Genomic DNA, 15,273 nt, shown 5'->3' with positions numbered 1-15,273 from the left:
TTCCTTTCCTTTCCTTTCCTTTCCTTTCCTTTCCTTTCCTTTCCTTCTTTTCCTTTCCTTCTTCTACAGCCTTCTGAAAAATTTAATACAACTAATAGCATTCCTACAATTTGTGTGTGGCCATATTTCATCTTGGAAAAGATACTTATAAAATATATCACTGAAGAAACTTTCTTTAATTTTATAATGAAATAATCTCTCCTTTGAGAATATCTATTTGGTAAACATCTGAAACTTTGTGTATATTCAATGTGCAGACCGAATGGTCTGATATTTTAAGAGTTCCTGTGACTAGAAAGGTATGGAAAGTCTGACCATGATTTATATTGTTTGCTGACTTCCTGAGGCAGTTTTCCCAATGCTGTTCCATTTTAGTCATATCTGAAACAAAGCTCATTGGTTTTTTTTTTTAATCAGGACCCAACTTACAACAATCCATGTATCACAACATTGTTGTTTGCCCTTTATACTTAATTTTTACGTAATTTAATACGTGCAAGAGCTTCTTTTTAAGTCCCTCTTATCAAAAGTTCTACACATTTTTTCCATTTTAGTACAATTTAAAAATAAATTGACTTGGTCTAAACAGTTCATCGTATGCTGATTTTGTTATAATTAATTTCTACATAAAATAATTTGAAAAGCATCACGGAATAAGGAATAGAGATGTTCATTAAGTCAGGTAGAGTTGGTTGTACATCTCATTTGCTTACACTTGTGAGATGTATGATACTGGGTATGTCTTTTAACCTAGTTCTTCCTGCAATTCTCCAACACTGTAAGTTGCAAAAAAAAAATTATGAGTCTGAAATGTAGAGGGAGGGTTGTGTTTTTGTTTTTATTTGTTTTTTACTAAGAGCTCTCTAAACCAAAGAAATTGCAAGTTCAGACAAAAGAAAAACCATGTTAAGTAATGTAATAAGGAGCAAGGGTTAATGGATAGTTGTCCTTTGGAGTCAGGGGAACCTGGGTTCACTTCCTACCTCTGACATATACTGGCTGTATGGCCTGGGGGAAGACACTTAATCTCATAGTTTTCAATTTTCTAAAATTAAATTGGAGAAAAGTTGCCATTGGAAAAGGCAATTCATCACTGGGAGCTCCCTATGATGAAGAACTATAGGTCTAATCCAAATATATACTCCAATACTATTATACTATATATTGTCTTATCAATTTTTTTGAGAATGATTTCCTTATCAAAGTATTCTTAATACTATTACTTGTTATTGCCTCCTTAGTTCAAAAGTTAGCATTCCTTGTTAGCCCTTATATATTTCCTCCTGGCCTATACCACATTGGACAGAATGCCTTATTGCAGCATCCAAGTACAGTGAAGTATGTGATATTGAATGGCAAACATCTCTCAGGGATGGTTTTTTTTTTCCCTACAGAATAATGGAGCACAGAAACAAAAACTACAACATAACATACCAGCAGGAAATCCACCCTGTTTTTAGTACTGGTATTGATCCTTAAGGAGAGAGAGAGAGTACTTTAAGTACTATCTTTTCCCCAAAAATAGAAAACTTTGCTTATTATATGTCTTCGTCCCACTCTTCCCTTGTGCCATCTCCAGGATGGGGGAAGGGAAAGAGACCAAAGGCATGAAATAGCCATGTGTCTACCATTAACCTAGTGGAGATCATGAAAGAAACAGTCCCACAGAGGCTAGAACCAGACAAAAAAAGGAAGATCAGCTGTAACACAGTTTGAGTTTGTGGCAAGAGAAAGATAGTTTTTATAAGTAGCCTATAGGTCCAAAGATTAAAAAAATATTAACCAAATATTCATGAATCTGGGATCTTATCAGTTTGGAAGTTCTTTCCACCAATGCAGATGACAAGTTATCCATGCCTGCCTGTTCTATGCTATTCTCGTCCCTGTCTTCCCATACATTTTCCATCCAAAATATTGGAATGCTCCTATTTCTCCATAGAGCTAGCATCACTATATCCCTCAGCCTCATTGTGTAACCTGCCTGTCTAAATATTCTTTGCATCACATATATTTACAAAAACTGATCATTTGATAGTGTGTATAAAGGTCGAAGGAAGAAACAGCTTTTCTGGACCATGCTGAAAAACGAAACAAAATCAAAAATCTCTGCCAAAGGCAGAGTAATGATCAGGAACAATGAATCATCAGGATATGAGCCAATAGGTAGAATCAAAAACCCAAGGCTAAAGTTTAGATCAGGAAGCCTAGAGAACAGGCAGATTCTCTAGGCACTGAGGAAAGAAGGCATTGAGTTTGAGCAAAAACTTGTCTCACTTCATTATATTCAGTAATTAGAGCACCTCTTACACATCCCTGCCTCCTGTTAAACCATAGGTGTGAATGGTATCCACTCAACACCTTGACACTAACAAATGGTTCAGTATCAGAAATGGTTGCAGTTTGCTCCATAGAAATGACAGTAAAGAAGATGCATTATCATCTGTTTTGACACTGTTCCCTAAGGACCACCAGGCCTTTCTATATGACTTGAAAATGAAACCTCACCCGTGTGTTGTTTTTCCCTTTTAGAATGGGGACTCCGTGAGAGAAGGCACTGTCTTCCTTTTCTATATGTATTCCCGGTGCTTTGCCCAGAGCAATGGCTCAATACATGCTTTTCCATTCATTCAGATATTCATTCATACAAACTCTATTGCCTTCCCAATCCAAACATTTAGTAAATATTTAGTATCTACTGTGTGCAAAGTACTGTACAAACCTCTGGGGAAACAAGGACAAAAGTGAAACAATATATAAAGGAGTATGGCATAACTTGAGGAGGAAGAGAATGCTAATTGTTGGGAGAAATAAGAAAGGCATTATGGGAAAGGTGGACTCTCCCCTGAAGCATGAAGAGACATGAGAATTTTAAAAGCTGTAAACGAGACAGTGCTTTCCAATTATAGTTGATACCATGGACAAATGTATAGACATGGGACATGAACTATTGATTTCAGGTAACAGCTAGTAGTCCAACTTGTTAGAACATAAATCTTTACTATAACAGGTTCTGGTGGGAATGATTCTATAATTGTTTGTAACACTGGGCAGGCAGGCACTATGATATGGAGAGTCTCAGACATTACCCTGATGGTCACACCCTACAGCTCTTGAACTTGGTGCTTGAGCCTATAAATCACTTCTACCAAGACCTCTAGGTAACACAGAAAAGCAGTGTTATATTATGTATCAATGCACCTATTAGATCTGGGCTCTCCAACATATCCGTATGATGCTGGGGCAGCAAGCTACTATATCAGAAATGTAGCTGAAACTGCATCTAAGTCTGTCTCATCATAGATTCCATCCATCCCAGAACTGACCCTTCATCACAGAACAGTCAATACTAGATGGAGGGAAAAGGGAAAGAGTGTATAGGTACGTCTACTGCTCCCAGCTTCTTATTGCACTTGAGGAAAGACACAGAATGATATCAGAAGGAGGTTTTTCTTGGAAAAAAGAAATTGTACAGTGGTGCCTTTCCCACACCAACCATTACCTGCACTCTTTAAACAATCTGGACTACTTAAAAGTTGGTCTGCCTAATTCCATCCACTGGCAGCAATAGCCATCTTTCTGTATCCATATAGCCCTGGTGGCACCGACTTTTTGCACTGTTGCAATGATGGTGTAATGTAGAACTATCTACCACTTTTCTGATTACAATGCTAACACTCCTATTCCTATTTATTCTATTAGTGTCAGATTTAGTGCAAAAGAACCTGATTGGATTTAGTCCTACTGCAGCTCAGAATCCCTGAGCTCCTGTGATCTTCCAGCCCCCACGGGGTTAGCACAAGAGAGAGAGGGACACAAATGTATAATGGGCCAAGGGCTTCTGGGTTTTTTTTTTGAAAATGTATAAAAAGATGGTGTTTAAGGTAGACATAGCAATGGAATGTAGCTCCCTCCACAAAGACCAAAACTAGTACTAGGCCAAGGAGGTCAACCACTGGTATTCTTTTCTTTTGAACTATGTTATTCTTTTTTTTTTTTTTTTAAAGCAATTGGGGTTAAGTAACTTGCTCAAGGTTACATGGCCAGTTATTTCTGGGTGTGGTGCTAAGTATCTGAGCCTGGATTTGATCCCCAGGTCATCCTGACACTGGAGCTGGTGCTCTTACTCTCTGAGCCACCTGGCTGCCCCGATGAACTACGTTATTCTATAGAAAATATTCTGGACACAAACTTATATGGGTGCTATAAAATTCCAAATAGCCCTCTTTTAACATTGCATTTTCATAGAGGTTATTTCCCCACATGATCACCAGTTTATTACATGTATTAATAGGAATTGTAGGTTTCTTGAAGAAGCACAAAACCTAATATGGGATACTTCATGAATATTTACAGGTATGAAGTAGAAGAGGTGTAATTAGATAGCAGTTTTTCTGAAGAAAAAAAAAAGGATCTGATAATGGTTTCAGTGGTTTGCATACTCCATAGAAGTCAATACTGGTTATGACAGCCAAAAAATGTAATACAAGCTTAAAAATATTTAATAGAGGTCTAGTTTGCAGGAATAAATTACTGATAGCTCTTCTATAATCCACCCTGGTCAGATTGCATTGGAATGTTATGCATAGTTCTGTGTACCAGATTTTTTATTAAAATTAAAACTAAAGATTATTTATTAAAATAAGCTAGAAAATGTCCAGAAGAAGATAACCAGGATAATGAGAGACCTTAAATTCAAACTATATGAGCATCAGTTGAAAGAACTGGGTTTATTTGTCTTGAATAAAGAAAAGTTATTATGGAGACATGATAACTATTTTTGAGTATCTGAAGAGTAGACAAATGGAAAAAGGACAGATTTGTTTCTTTCAGCTCCCAGAAGGTGACACTAGTGACAGTAAATAGGAGTTCCCAAGGGGCAAAGTTAGACTTGATGTAAAGAAAGACTTCCTAACCAGAGCTATCCCAAAGTGGAAGGGATTTTCTTTGAAGTTAGTGAGTTTCTCATCACTGGAGGTCGTTAGTCAAGAGTTGAATGACCATTTGTCAGGTCTGATGGAAGGAGAGTCATGTTCATTTACAAGTTGGCCTGAGTAGCTTCTGAAATCCCTTCTAATTCAGAGACCCTGTGATTTGAAGGAAACCATTCCATTCCTTGCATGAAATGCCTTAAAGTCACAAATATCTACTGTTGCTAGTTCTTTAAAATTACACAGAACTGACAATAAACTGAAATAACCGTTGAGAGTAAAAAGAAAATTCTACCTTCCTGTGACATGAAAAGAAATGAGCCATTCTCAGAAAAGCAATCAGTTCTTTGATTATTATGCTTGTTCCTAGACTGACTAATAAATAGCATTCTTAGTTGGCCTTGCCTTTTCATTTTCTTTGGTATTGTTATCTACATCACTATGACACATATAGCATTAGTACAACTTTGACTATTTCCCTTTTGATGTTACCTAGTAAGTTTCAGTGCCTGTGCTTTTTAAAATTTTTTGCCTAGCTTGCAGAAAAGGCAATTAAAAAATATATATGCCTTTTCTTCCAGTATTGTTGTCTTATGCTAACCCAGTGTGTTTTCTTCATCTTACCAAATAGAATCAAATAAATGATTCACATTTAGATCTTGTTTTAACTTCTAATTAAAGCTTAAATCACCTCCTTGGATATAAAAGGCATGGAATAGTAGGAAGACATAGAACAGGGAATTCTGTCCCATGTTGTATAAACCAGGAGGAAGTATATAAGGGCAAACAAGAAATGGTAACTATTAAACCAAGAAGAAAGCAATGAAAAGTAGTATTGAGTATTAAGAATACATTCACTTGATTTACAGGATTAAGGGGACTGCTCTAAGTAAAAAGAACTTGAGAAAATATAATACGTAATAAGAGGAAACAAAAGGATTATTAGGGTAAGAGGAGCTCATAACTCTATATAAGAATACAGAAAGTAGAGGAATTTGTGTATTTCTTTAATGGAAAGAGACATCTTGGAAAATGGGAGAATTAACAAAAGATTTTAAAGGAATTAATCAAGCCTGGAGTGGTGGTGTATGCCTGTAATCCTTTCTACTGGGAGAAGCAGAGGCTTGTGGATCATATGAGCTAAGGAGTTCTAGGATGCAGAAGGGCTAAAACCAATTGGATATCTGTGTTGTCTAGCCTCAGTGTGATGAAAGTGACCATGAGGAAGGTGGGTAAGCCAACCCAAGTCAAAGACCTAGCAAATAAAAACTCCCATTATGATGAGCAGGGAGATCACGTCTTTTAGTGTTCGTTATGTTTCTAGCCTAGATGAAATAGACTGTAAAAAAAAAAGGAATTGATAATAAAGAGTTGATATTTACATAAGGATTTACTGTTTATAAAGCACTTTACATACATCACCTTATTTCAAGCCTCATAACAAATCTACAAGGTAGTTACCTGTGTTATTACTTTCATCCAAAGGAAGAAAGTGAGACTCAGTGAGGTGAAATGCCCTTGCCATGATCACACAGCTTCTAACAGAAAAAAAGGGAAGCTTAGCTCCAAGTCTGCATATCTTTAGGTCCAATTCCATCTGGTACTTCATGCTACTAGGGCCATGGCAGCAGGAAAAGAATTAGAGTTAGATCATCATTCAATCTGTAATATAAATTTGACAAGCAAATGTTTTACTCACTACTATCTTATTGCAGTGTATCATTCCAGGGTAGAGGTAATGTTTCATTTGTGAAATCTATACTTGAAAAGAGCAGACCCTATTCTCCAGGAACGTCTTGCTAAATTGGAATAACTTATTATCAGAAGAAGGCCACCAGGGGATTTTTATTAGATATCTCTAAAACTGGAGAGGAATTTACCCATGATCTAATCCAGCTGTCTGAGGCTCAGAGAGAGAAAAGACCTACTTAAAGACTCATAGCCAATTAGTATCAGAGCTAGAACTTAACTGTGGATTTCCTAAATCCTAATCCACTCCACTATACCATATAATTTTATCTTACTTTGGCTACTATATCCAACTCCCTGCCACACCAAGACAGTAAGTAAAAGCTGGTGAAAGTGTGGAGTCCAGGTGTGCCAGCCTGCTAAAGTCCCTTTCCCCTAAAAAACTAACAAAACAAAACACCCTAACTGGGTATAAATTAGTTCATTGCACACCCATGGCTAATTATTACACCTTCTACTCTCTGCAAAAAAAAAAATCCACTTGCTATCAATTAAAAGTAAAGAGAGGATGATTTTTTTTACTATGGCTAAAGACTGTACTACCATGTGAAGTAATTTCAGTACTCATTGGAGGAGCTCAGGTTCCAAGGAACTACAGTAAAGATCACACAAGACATGCCACCTTCTTCTATAAAGGAAAGGATACCTTGGAATATAATATGCAAAAAAGCAAAAGATATAGCCTTACAACCAAGAATAGTTTACCCCCTAAAAGTTTAGTATAATTCTATATAGGGAAAAAGGAACTTTAATGGAATCAAGGATTTCCAAGAATTTCTGATGAAAATACCAAGATCTGAGTAGGAACTTTGGAAAACAAATATATGAACCTAGAAATAGAAAGTTTTTAAGCAATTGGAAGGAGTTGCATGAAGATATCATATTAACATTCTAATGGGGGAGGGGGCCAAAGGGACAAGGATCCCTATAGAACTTTAATATTTTCAAAGGGTGATGAAGGAATTAAATAAGAAAAGCAGGGGACTTGGAGTATATTATTCTGAGGATTTTAAGAAGGGAAAGAAAAGGAAAAAGTAATAGGATAATAGCAAATATAATAATAGTAATAGTAAAAGGATAAAACTGGTGTCAAAAGGAATAGGTTGACAGAACTTACTATTTCTCATAATTGGACTATGTCAGAAGATGGAGGAAGGAGCAACAGGCATTAGACAAACCTCACTTTTATCTGAAAAAGATAAAGGAGGCTCGAACACACACACATACAAATAGTTTGTGTAGAAAATACATCACCCTCAATGGGGAAACAATCATGAATAGAAGGAGTGGTGATTAAAATGGAGGACAAAAACCAGAGAGGGTATAGTTACAAGCAAAACAAAATTCCCACTCTTGAAGGGGGGATTAAGTGCAAACAAAAGAAAGAAAAGAATTAGAAACTAAGGGGTGGAGAAATGACTGAACAGTGAATGTAATGAATTATTTTTCTGTAAGAAAAGGGTTGAGGGGCAGAGTCAAGATGGCGGAGTAGAAGCACAACCTTCCCGCGGCTCCGGCTTCCACCTTCCCCAATCCATGTAAAAAGGGGACTCTAAACAAACTTTGGAGCTGCAGAACCCACAAAATGACAAAGAGAAGCTAACCTCCCACTGAGGACAACCCAGCAGGCCGGCAGGAATCCGGCGAAGCTCTCTGGGAGCCAAGCCCAGCCCCACACCAAGGCTTTAGCCCCAGGGAGGGCCTGACCAGTCGCTGGCAAGAGGGACTCCAGATCAGCAGCAGCTGTGGCTGTTTCCAGATTTATCAACACATAGATGTGAAGGACAAAGTGAGAGGTCAGTGCAGTCTGGACTTTGGGACCAGTAAGTGGGAGTGCATGGCTTTTACCTCCGGGGTGAGAAGCCTCTGAGTGGCTGGCACAGTGGCAGCTTCAGCTCCTGGCCTGCAGAGTGTAGGGGGACCAAGGATCAGTCTGAGGGGTAATCAATCTTGCTTTAACCTGCTTGGATCTGGATTGCAGTCTAGGGTGGAGGTCCTGGGGTGTGTGTCCAGCTTGCCAGAGCATGTGGAGACCTCAGAGAGGGCACCCATCTAATACCTCTGGCAGCTGAGAAAACCCCAGCGTTTGGGACAAAAGCTCCCCTGTCTGGTGGCAGAGTCCTACTGTGGCAAAAAGCCCAAACGTCAAGTAATTGAGTGGCAAAATGAGCAGGCAAAGGAAACAAAGCAGACAGAAGATTCCAACATTACACTCCTATTTTGGGGACAAAGAGCAAAGCATGGAACAGGAGGAAGACAGTGAAGTCAGAACTCCTGCACCAAAAGCTTCAAAGGAAAATACAAACTGGTTACAGGCCATAGAGGACCTTAAGAAGCAGATAAGAGAAGTGGAGGAAAAATTGGGAAGAGAAATGAGAACAATGCAAGAAAATTATGAAATGAGTCAACAGCCTGACTGAAGAAAATAATACATTAAAAAACAGACTGATTCAAATGGCAAAGGAGGCTCAAAAAGGCAATGAGGAGAAGAATGCCTTAAAAAGCCGAATTTGCCAGATGGAAAAAGAATCTCAAAAGCTCAATGAGGAGAATCATTGCTTCAGAATTAGATTGGAGCAAATGGAAGCTAATGACTTTATGAGAAATCAAGATGCTATTAAACAGATCCAAACAAATGAAAGAATAGAAGGCAATATGAAATATCTCATGGGAAAAGCCACTGACCTAGAAATTAGATACAGGAGAGATAATTTTAAAATTATTGGACTACCTGAAAGCCATGACCAAAGTAAGAACCTAGAAATCATCCTCCAGGAAGTTCTCAAAGAAAACTACCCTGATGTTTTAGTACCAGAGGGCAAAATAGAGGTTGAAAGAATCCACCAATCACCCCCTGAAAAAGATCCCAAAAAGAAAACTCCTAGGAATATTATAGCCAGGTTCCAGAATTCCCAGATTAAGAAGAGAATATTACAAGCAGCCAGGAAGAAACAATTTGAATATTGTGGAAACACAATCAGGATAACCCAGGATCTGGCAGCTTCTACACTGAGGGATCGAAGGGCTTGGAATATGATATTCTGGAGGTCAAAGGAGCTGGGATTAAAACCAAGAGTTACCTACCCAGCAAAACTGAGTATCATGTTTCAGGGGAAAATATGGTCATTCAGTGGAATAGAGGACTTTCAAGCATTCTTGCTGAAAAAACCAGAGTTGAATAGAAAATTTGACATTTAGATACAAGAAGCAAAAGAAGCTTGAGAAGGTAAACAGGGAAAAGAAATCATAAGGAACTTATCAAAGTTGAACTATTAACATTCCTACATGGAAAAACAATAATTGTAACTTATGAAACTTTTCTCAGTAGTTGAAGGGATTAGAAATATATATATATATATATATATATATGTATATATATATATATGTCTATATATGAGGGTATATGGGCATATGAATACATATGTGAATGTGTGTATATATGTTTACAGGTATACATAGATAGAGGGCACAGGACCAATTTAACAAGAAGGGATGATACTTAAAAGGTGAAATTCAGAGGTGAGAGGAATGTAATGAGAGGAGATGGGGAGAGACAGATGGGGGTAAACTATCTCATACAGAAGAGGCAAGGGAAAATGGTTACAATGGAGAAGAATAGGAAGGCAAAAGGGAATAAGGTCAAACTTATTCCCATTGAATTTGGCTTGAGGAGGGAGTGAAATACACACTAAATAGGTATCTCACCCTCCAGGAGAGTAGGGGAAGAAGGGGATGAGAGGGGGGGGGGGGGGAGGGGGGGGAGGGGGGGGGGGGGGGAGGTAAGGTGGAATCACCCACTTTGGAAAAGGAATGGGATCAAAGTAGAGAATAGAACAAGTGGGAGGTGGGATAGGAGGGAGGGAAATATAGTCAGTCTTTTACAATATGTCTACTATGTTATTTTTTTGCATTAGCCACACATGTACAACCTATACTGAACTGCTTATCTTCCCAGAAAGGGTGGGTGACAAGGGAGGAAGGGAATGAATCTGGAATTCAAAGTTTTAAAATCAAATACTCAAATATATATATATATATATATATATATATATATATATATATATATATATATATACTATTATTAATACTATTTTACATGTAATTGGGAAATAAGATATACAGGCACTGGGGCATAGAGATCCACTGGAAAAGTTGAAAGGGGTATGGGAGAAAATATGGGAGAGAGCAGATTGGAGGAGGGGATATCCTGTGGGACTGCTATTTTGGGGCAGTGGGTAGGGGAAAAATGGGGAGAAAATTTTTAACTCAAAATCTGGAAGCACAGAGTTTGAGATGCTTTTAGGGCATCTAGTTTGAAACATCTGGTATTGAAACCAATCTGACAATTGGTGATGCAGTACTAGAGTTCAGGAGACAGACTAGAATTGTATGTATAGATTTCAAAGTCTAGCTTAAAGATGGTAATTGAATCAATAGGAATTTAGTAAATCATCAAGCAAGAGAGTATAAAGAGAGAAGAGTTCTCTGAACAGAACCTTCAGATACTTAGAAAATGTGATATCATTGATGAATTATGAAAGAAAGCTAGTAGGAGCAGTCATATAGATTAAAGGAGAACACGGAGAGAATGGTACCATTAAAATCTAGAAAGGAGAGAGTATTCAGGAGGAGAGGTGGTCAACAATGCCGTAAGTTTCAGAGAGCTTATGGAATAAAGATATTGCATATGGCAATTAACACATCATTGGTGACCACACTGGATATATCATCTTGTATCAGTAACTTTGGAGAGAATAAAATCAGCTGAATGATAACACCAGAAGCCAGATTTGAAGGGCTTAAGAAGCAGAAATGGGGGTGACAAGTACAGATGTCTTTTTTGAAGAATTTTGCCAAGAAAAAAGAAGAGATATAGGATAATACATAGTGAGGTGGTGTGATTTAATGAGTTTTTTTAAGGATGAGGAAAACTTGGGCATATTTGTAGGCAGCAAAGATATATGGAGAGAAGTCAAATATCAGAGAAAAGGGGGATAAGCATGGGTACAATCTGCTGAAAAAGACAGGAGGGAATGAGATGAAGGGTAAAAATCAAGGAATTAGTCTTAATGAGAAGGACATTAGAGACTAAAGGGAAGGAAGGATTGGTGGGGGATGAAATCAGGGGGTTATGAGATGAATAGGAGGAGTTGTCAGATGAAGAAGGGAGAAAAGAGAGTTCTTTACAAATAGTTTCAATTTTTGTGCATATAAAGCAAAGACCTCAGTCTTTGAGGATTGAGGGAAAGGGTATCATTGGAAGATCAAGAGAAGACAAGGTTTGGAAGAGCTTTCAGCTAGTGGAATAGAAAATTAAAAAGGAATAAAAGGATTATTTTGCTATAGCCAGAGCTCAGTTGAAATAAGAGAACAAAAAGCAATGCATCTAGCAGTTTCATGTTTCCCTGCAGCTCTGTTCAGCAGCATGTGAGTGGAAGTAATGGAAGCAGATGGTAGAAGTAATCTGGGTTTGAGTCTTGTCAAGACACGAGTAGTAGTAGGACATGGGAGCAAGAGAATGAGGAGTAGAGGGCATAGCAGAGTGAAGCTGGTTTACTGTGCTATAAGAAATGTGAACTTGGGGCGGCCAGGTGGCTCAGTGAGCACCGGCCCCAGTGTCGGGATGACCTGGGATCGAATCTGGGCTCAGATACTTAGCACCACACCCAGAAATAACTGGCCGTGTAACCTTGAGCAAGTTACTTAACCCCAATTGCTTAAAAAAATAAATTAGAAAAAAATGTGAACTAGTTGATTTTAGGAAAACATGGAAAGACTTGGATAAAATAATAAAGAGTGAAAAGAGCAGAACCAAGAGAACATTGTTTATAGAATAGCAATATAGTTTGAAGAATAACTATGAGTGACTAAGTTACTCTGAGTTGGTTGGTTGTAGTCCTTCATTCTCGAAGAGGGCCAAAATGACATCACTATGCTTGAGTCAAGTTTCAGTGTGTCTGACTGTGACTGATCAGACCAATATGAGCTCGGAATGCTCTACCACAGTTTGGGCACAAATAGTCCACGTGAACATTTGGGGTGTATTCTCTAAATTTGTGTACCTGAGTTTCCTTTGAGCTGTTTCAATTCTGCTTTGCTCATAGAACACAGCACCTTGTCTAATATGGGTATGGCATGGGGAGCGGTTCTGTGCTAGTGTCTCCCATGTCACACAATAAATTTCAAAGTTCTTAAGAGAGACCTTGAGAGTGTCCTTGTATCATTTCTTCTGACTACCATGTGAATTCTTGCCCTGTGTGAAAATAGTCTTTTTGGTAAGTGTATGTTTTGAATTTAATAATATAATATAAATATTATATATATTTATAATATATATAATCTATATTATATATAATAGTAATATAAATAAAAATATTCAAACAATGTGGCCAGTCCATCAGAAGCAAATATTACAAAGACCCAAATTAACTACAAAGGACCTATGAAGGAAGATCCTATCTACCTCCAGAGAAAGAACTGTTAAGCACAAGTATGCAGAGTTGACTTTACATACATACACACACACACATCTTCATCAAATGGTGGCTTTCTCTACTATAGGGTGGAGAGGGAGGGAGACAATTTGAAACTTAAAATGTAACCAAAAAAATTAAATATTAAAAAAAAAAAACTGGTTAGTAAACCAGTGGGGTCAGGATCAAGAAAGAAAGTACGTAGCCAGATCAGGAGTGATGAGCTACAAAAACACTCTGGAATAGAGAAAGTACAGAAGAAAATTGTGGGTTGTTTTTTTTTTTTTTGGTGGAGGGGGAGAGGGTTGGACAATGGAATTTCAGAGTACTGATTATGGAAGTGGAACACTTGGTAGATGGTAGCAAATCAAGGGTGTGGCTATGTTTGTGTATAGCTGCTGTGGATTGGAGAAACGAGTCATAAGAGGCGAATAAATTGAGCAGTTGAGAGGTTAAGGGATTTGAGAAAATATTAACACATACGCTGAGGTCCTGCAATAAGAGGGCAGAAGTTGGGGTGAAAAGAAACATTGTGAGCTGGATACTAAACTTAGTGAGAAAGAAAGAATGTTTTGGTTATTGGTGGATAATGGCCACAAGAATCTGGACTAGATGACAAATTTGGATAGAATGAATCTCAAAAGAAGAAAAATCACTGAGGGAAGGCAGTAGAGGAAGAGTTCAAAGTGGCTTTTGGGGGTAGGCGGTCTAGTTACTCCACATGTGGGACAGTGAAGGGAGGGGCGTGGGAGAAAGTGAAACTAGGACTGGAAAGGAAGGCCTGGGAAAGGAGTCAGGGCAGATAAGCAGGAAAGAGTGGAATATTTAGGGGTTTGGCTGGGGGCATCACATTTGAAGTCAATGGGGATAATGGTGGAGGTGGGGGTAGATGGAAGTCAAGAGCCTATGGTAGACTCACCAGTGTGTGAGAAATTAGACTAAAAAGCTAATTTGATCTTGGATTGCATTGAAAGAGGCATGGCAGCTGTAAGGGTTATGGGATTTAAAGATCTTCCATGCCCCATTGGACTTGCTGACATAGCAGGAAGGGGCGGAGAAAGAGGAAGCGGAAGCCAAGCTAGAGTTCCTGCGGTGGCTAGCAATGGCAGTGAGGGCGGAAGCAGCAGCAGAGGCAGAGGCAGTGGCGGTGGCAGCGCGAAGCCCTTTTTGAGTCAGCCAGAATTTCTGCTAAGGACTCCTGCTGAGGACTGCCAGGGGCCAGAGCTGCTGGGAGCGTGCTTCCTGGACGCTGGGTGGTTGCTGTGAGTGGGCAGAGGAGGACCTTTGCCTGAGGTAGCTGGTTCTGTTTGAAAGGCTTGAGAATGTGGGTGCTTTCTACTTTATCTACCTGTGCCAATGTCATAACTACTCTGATGGCTTTCACTTTCTGGTTTTGGGACTCAGCCTTTTGGTATTTTAATAAATTTTCTAGCTTATTCCCCCATATGGCAAGCCTGATGTATTTTGTGATGGATAATTATATCAGCATATCTGTAAGTTCCATAGGCATTGTGAATATGGCATTGCTGATACAGCAGCCTGGACTTACAAGATGATAGTTCCACAGCACTGCCCCCAACCCTCTATACTGAGCCACATCTGGAGTATTTTCATCAGTTTTCAGTGCCATATTTTAAGAAGGACATTGATAAAGTCAAGAACATCCAGAGCAAGATAACCAGGCTAGTGGAGGGACTTGAGGTCATGTCATATGAGAGACTTAAGAGATATTTAAGTTAGAGAAAAATTAACTGGGATATGATAGATCTCTTCAAATATTTGAAGGGCTACTGCGTGAAAGAGGAAGTGTGCTTATTTGATTGGCATCAGAGAAGAGAATAAGAAGCAAGGCAGAAAGTTGCAAAGCATAGACTCAGCATGAGGAAAAGCTTCCCATACTACTCAGAGTTTTCCAAAAGTAGACAGGGCTACCTCAGAAAGAAGTGAGTTCTCCCTCACTGGTAGTCTTCAAGCAAAGACAAGATGACCACTTAGCATTATTGTAGAGGGGATCCTTGCTCAGATATGGGTTCGACTAGGTAAGTTGTGAGATGTCTGTAATTTTGTGACCTAAGTTTAGCCCAGGGCTGGGTCCGTCACATGTAGTAGCAGCAGCAGCCCAA

Source organism: Petaurus breviceps, unplaced genomic scaffold (assembly GCF_028583685.1).
Source record: "Petaurus breviceps papuanus isolate PSGF00001 unplaced genomic scaffold, PetGlider_PUasm1.0 186, whole genome shotgun sequence".
Classification (NCBI taxonomy): domain Eukaryota; kingdom Metazoa; phylum Chordata; class Mammalia; order Diprotodontia; family Petauridae; genus Petaurus; species Petaurus breviceps.
This window is presented reverse-complemented; position numbering follows the sequence as displayed.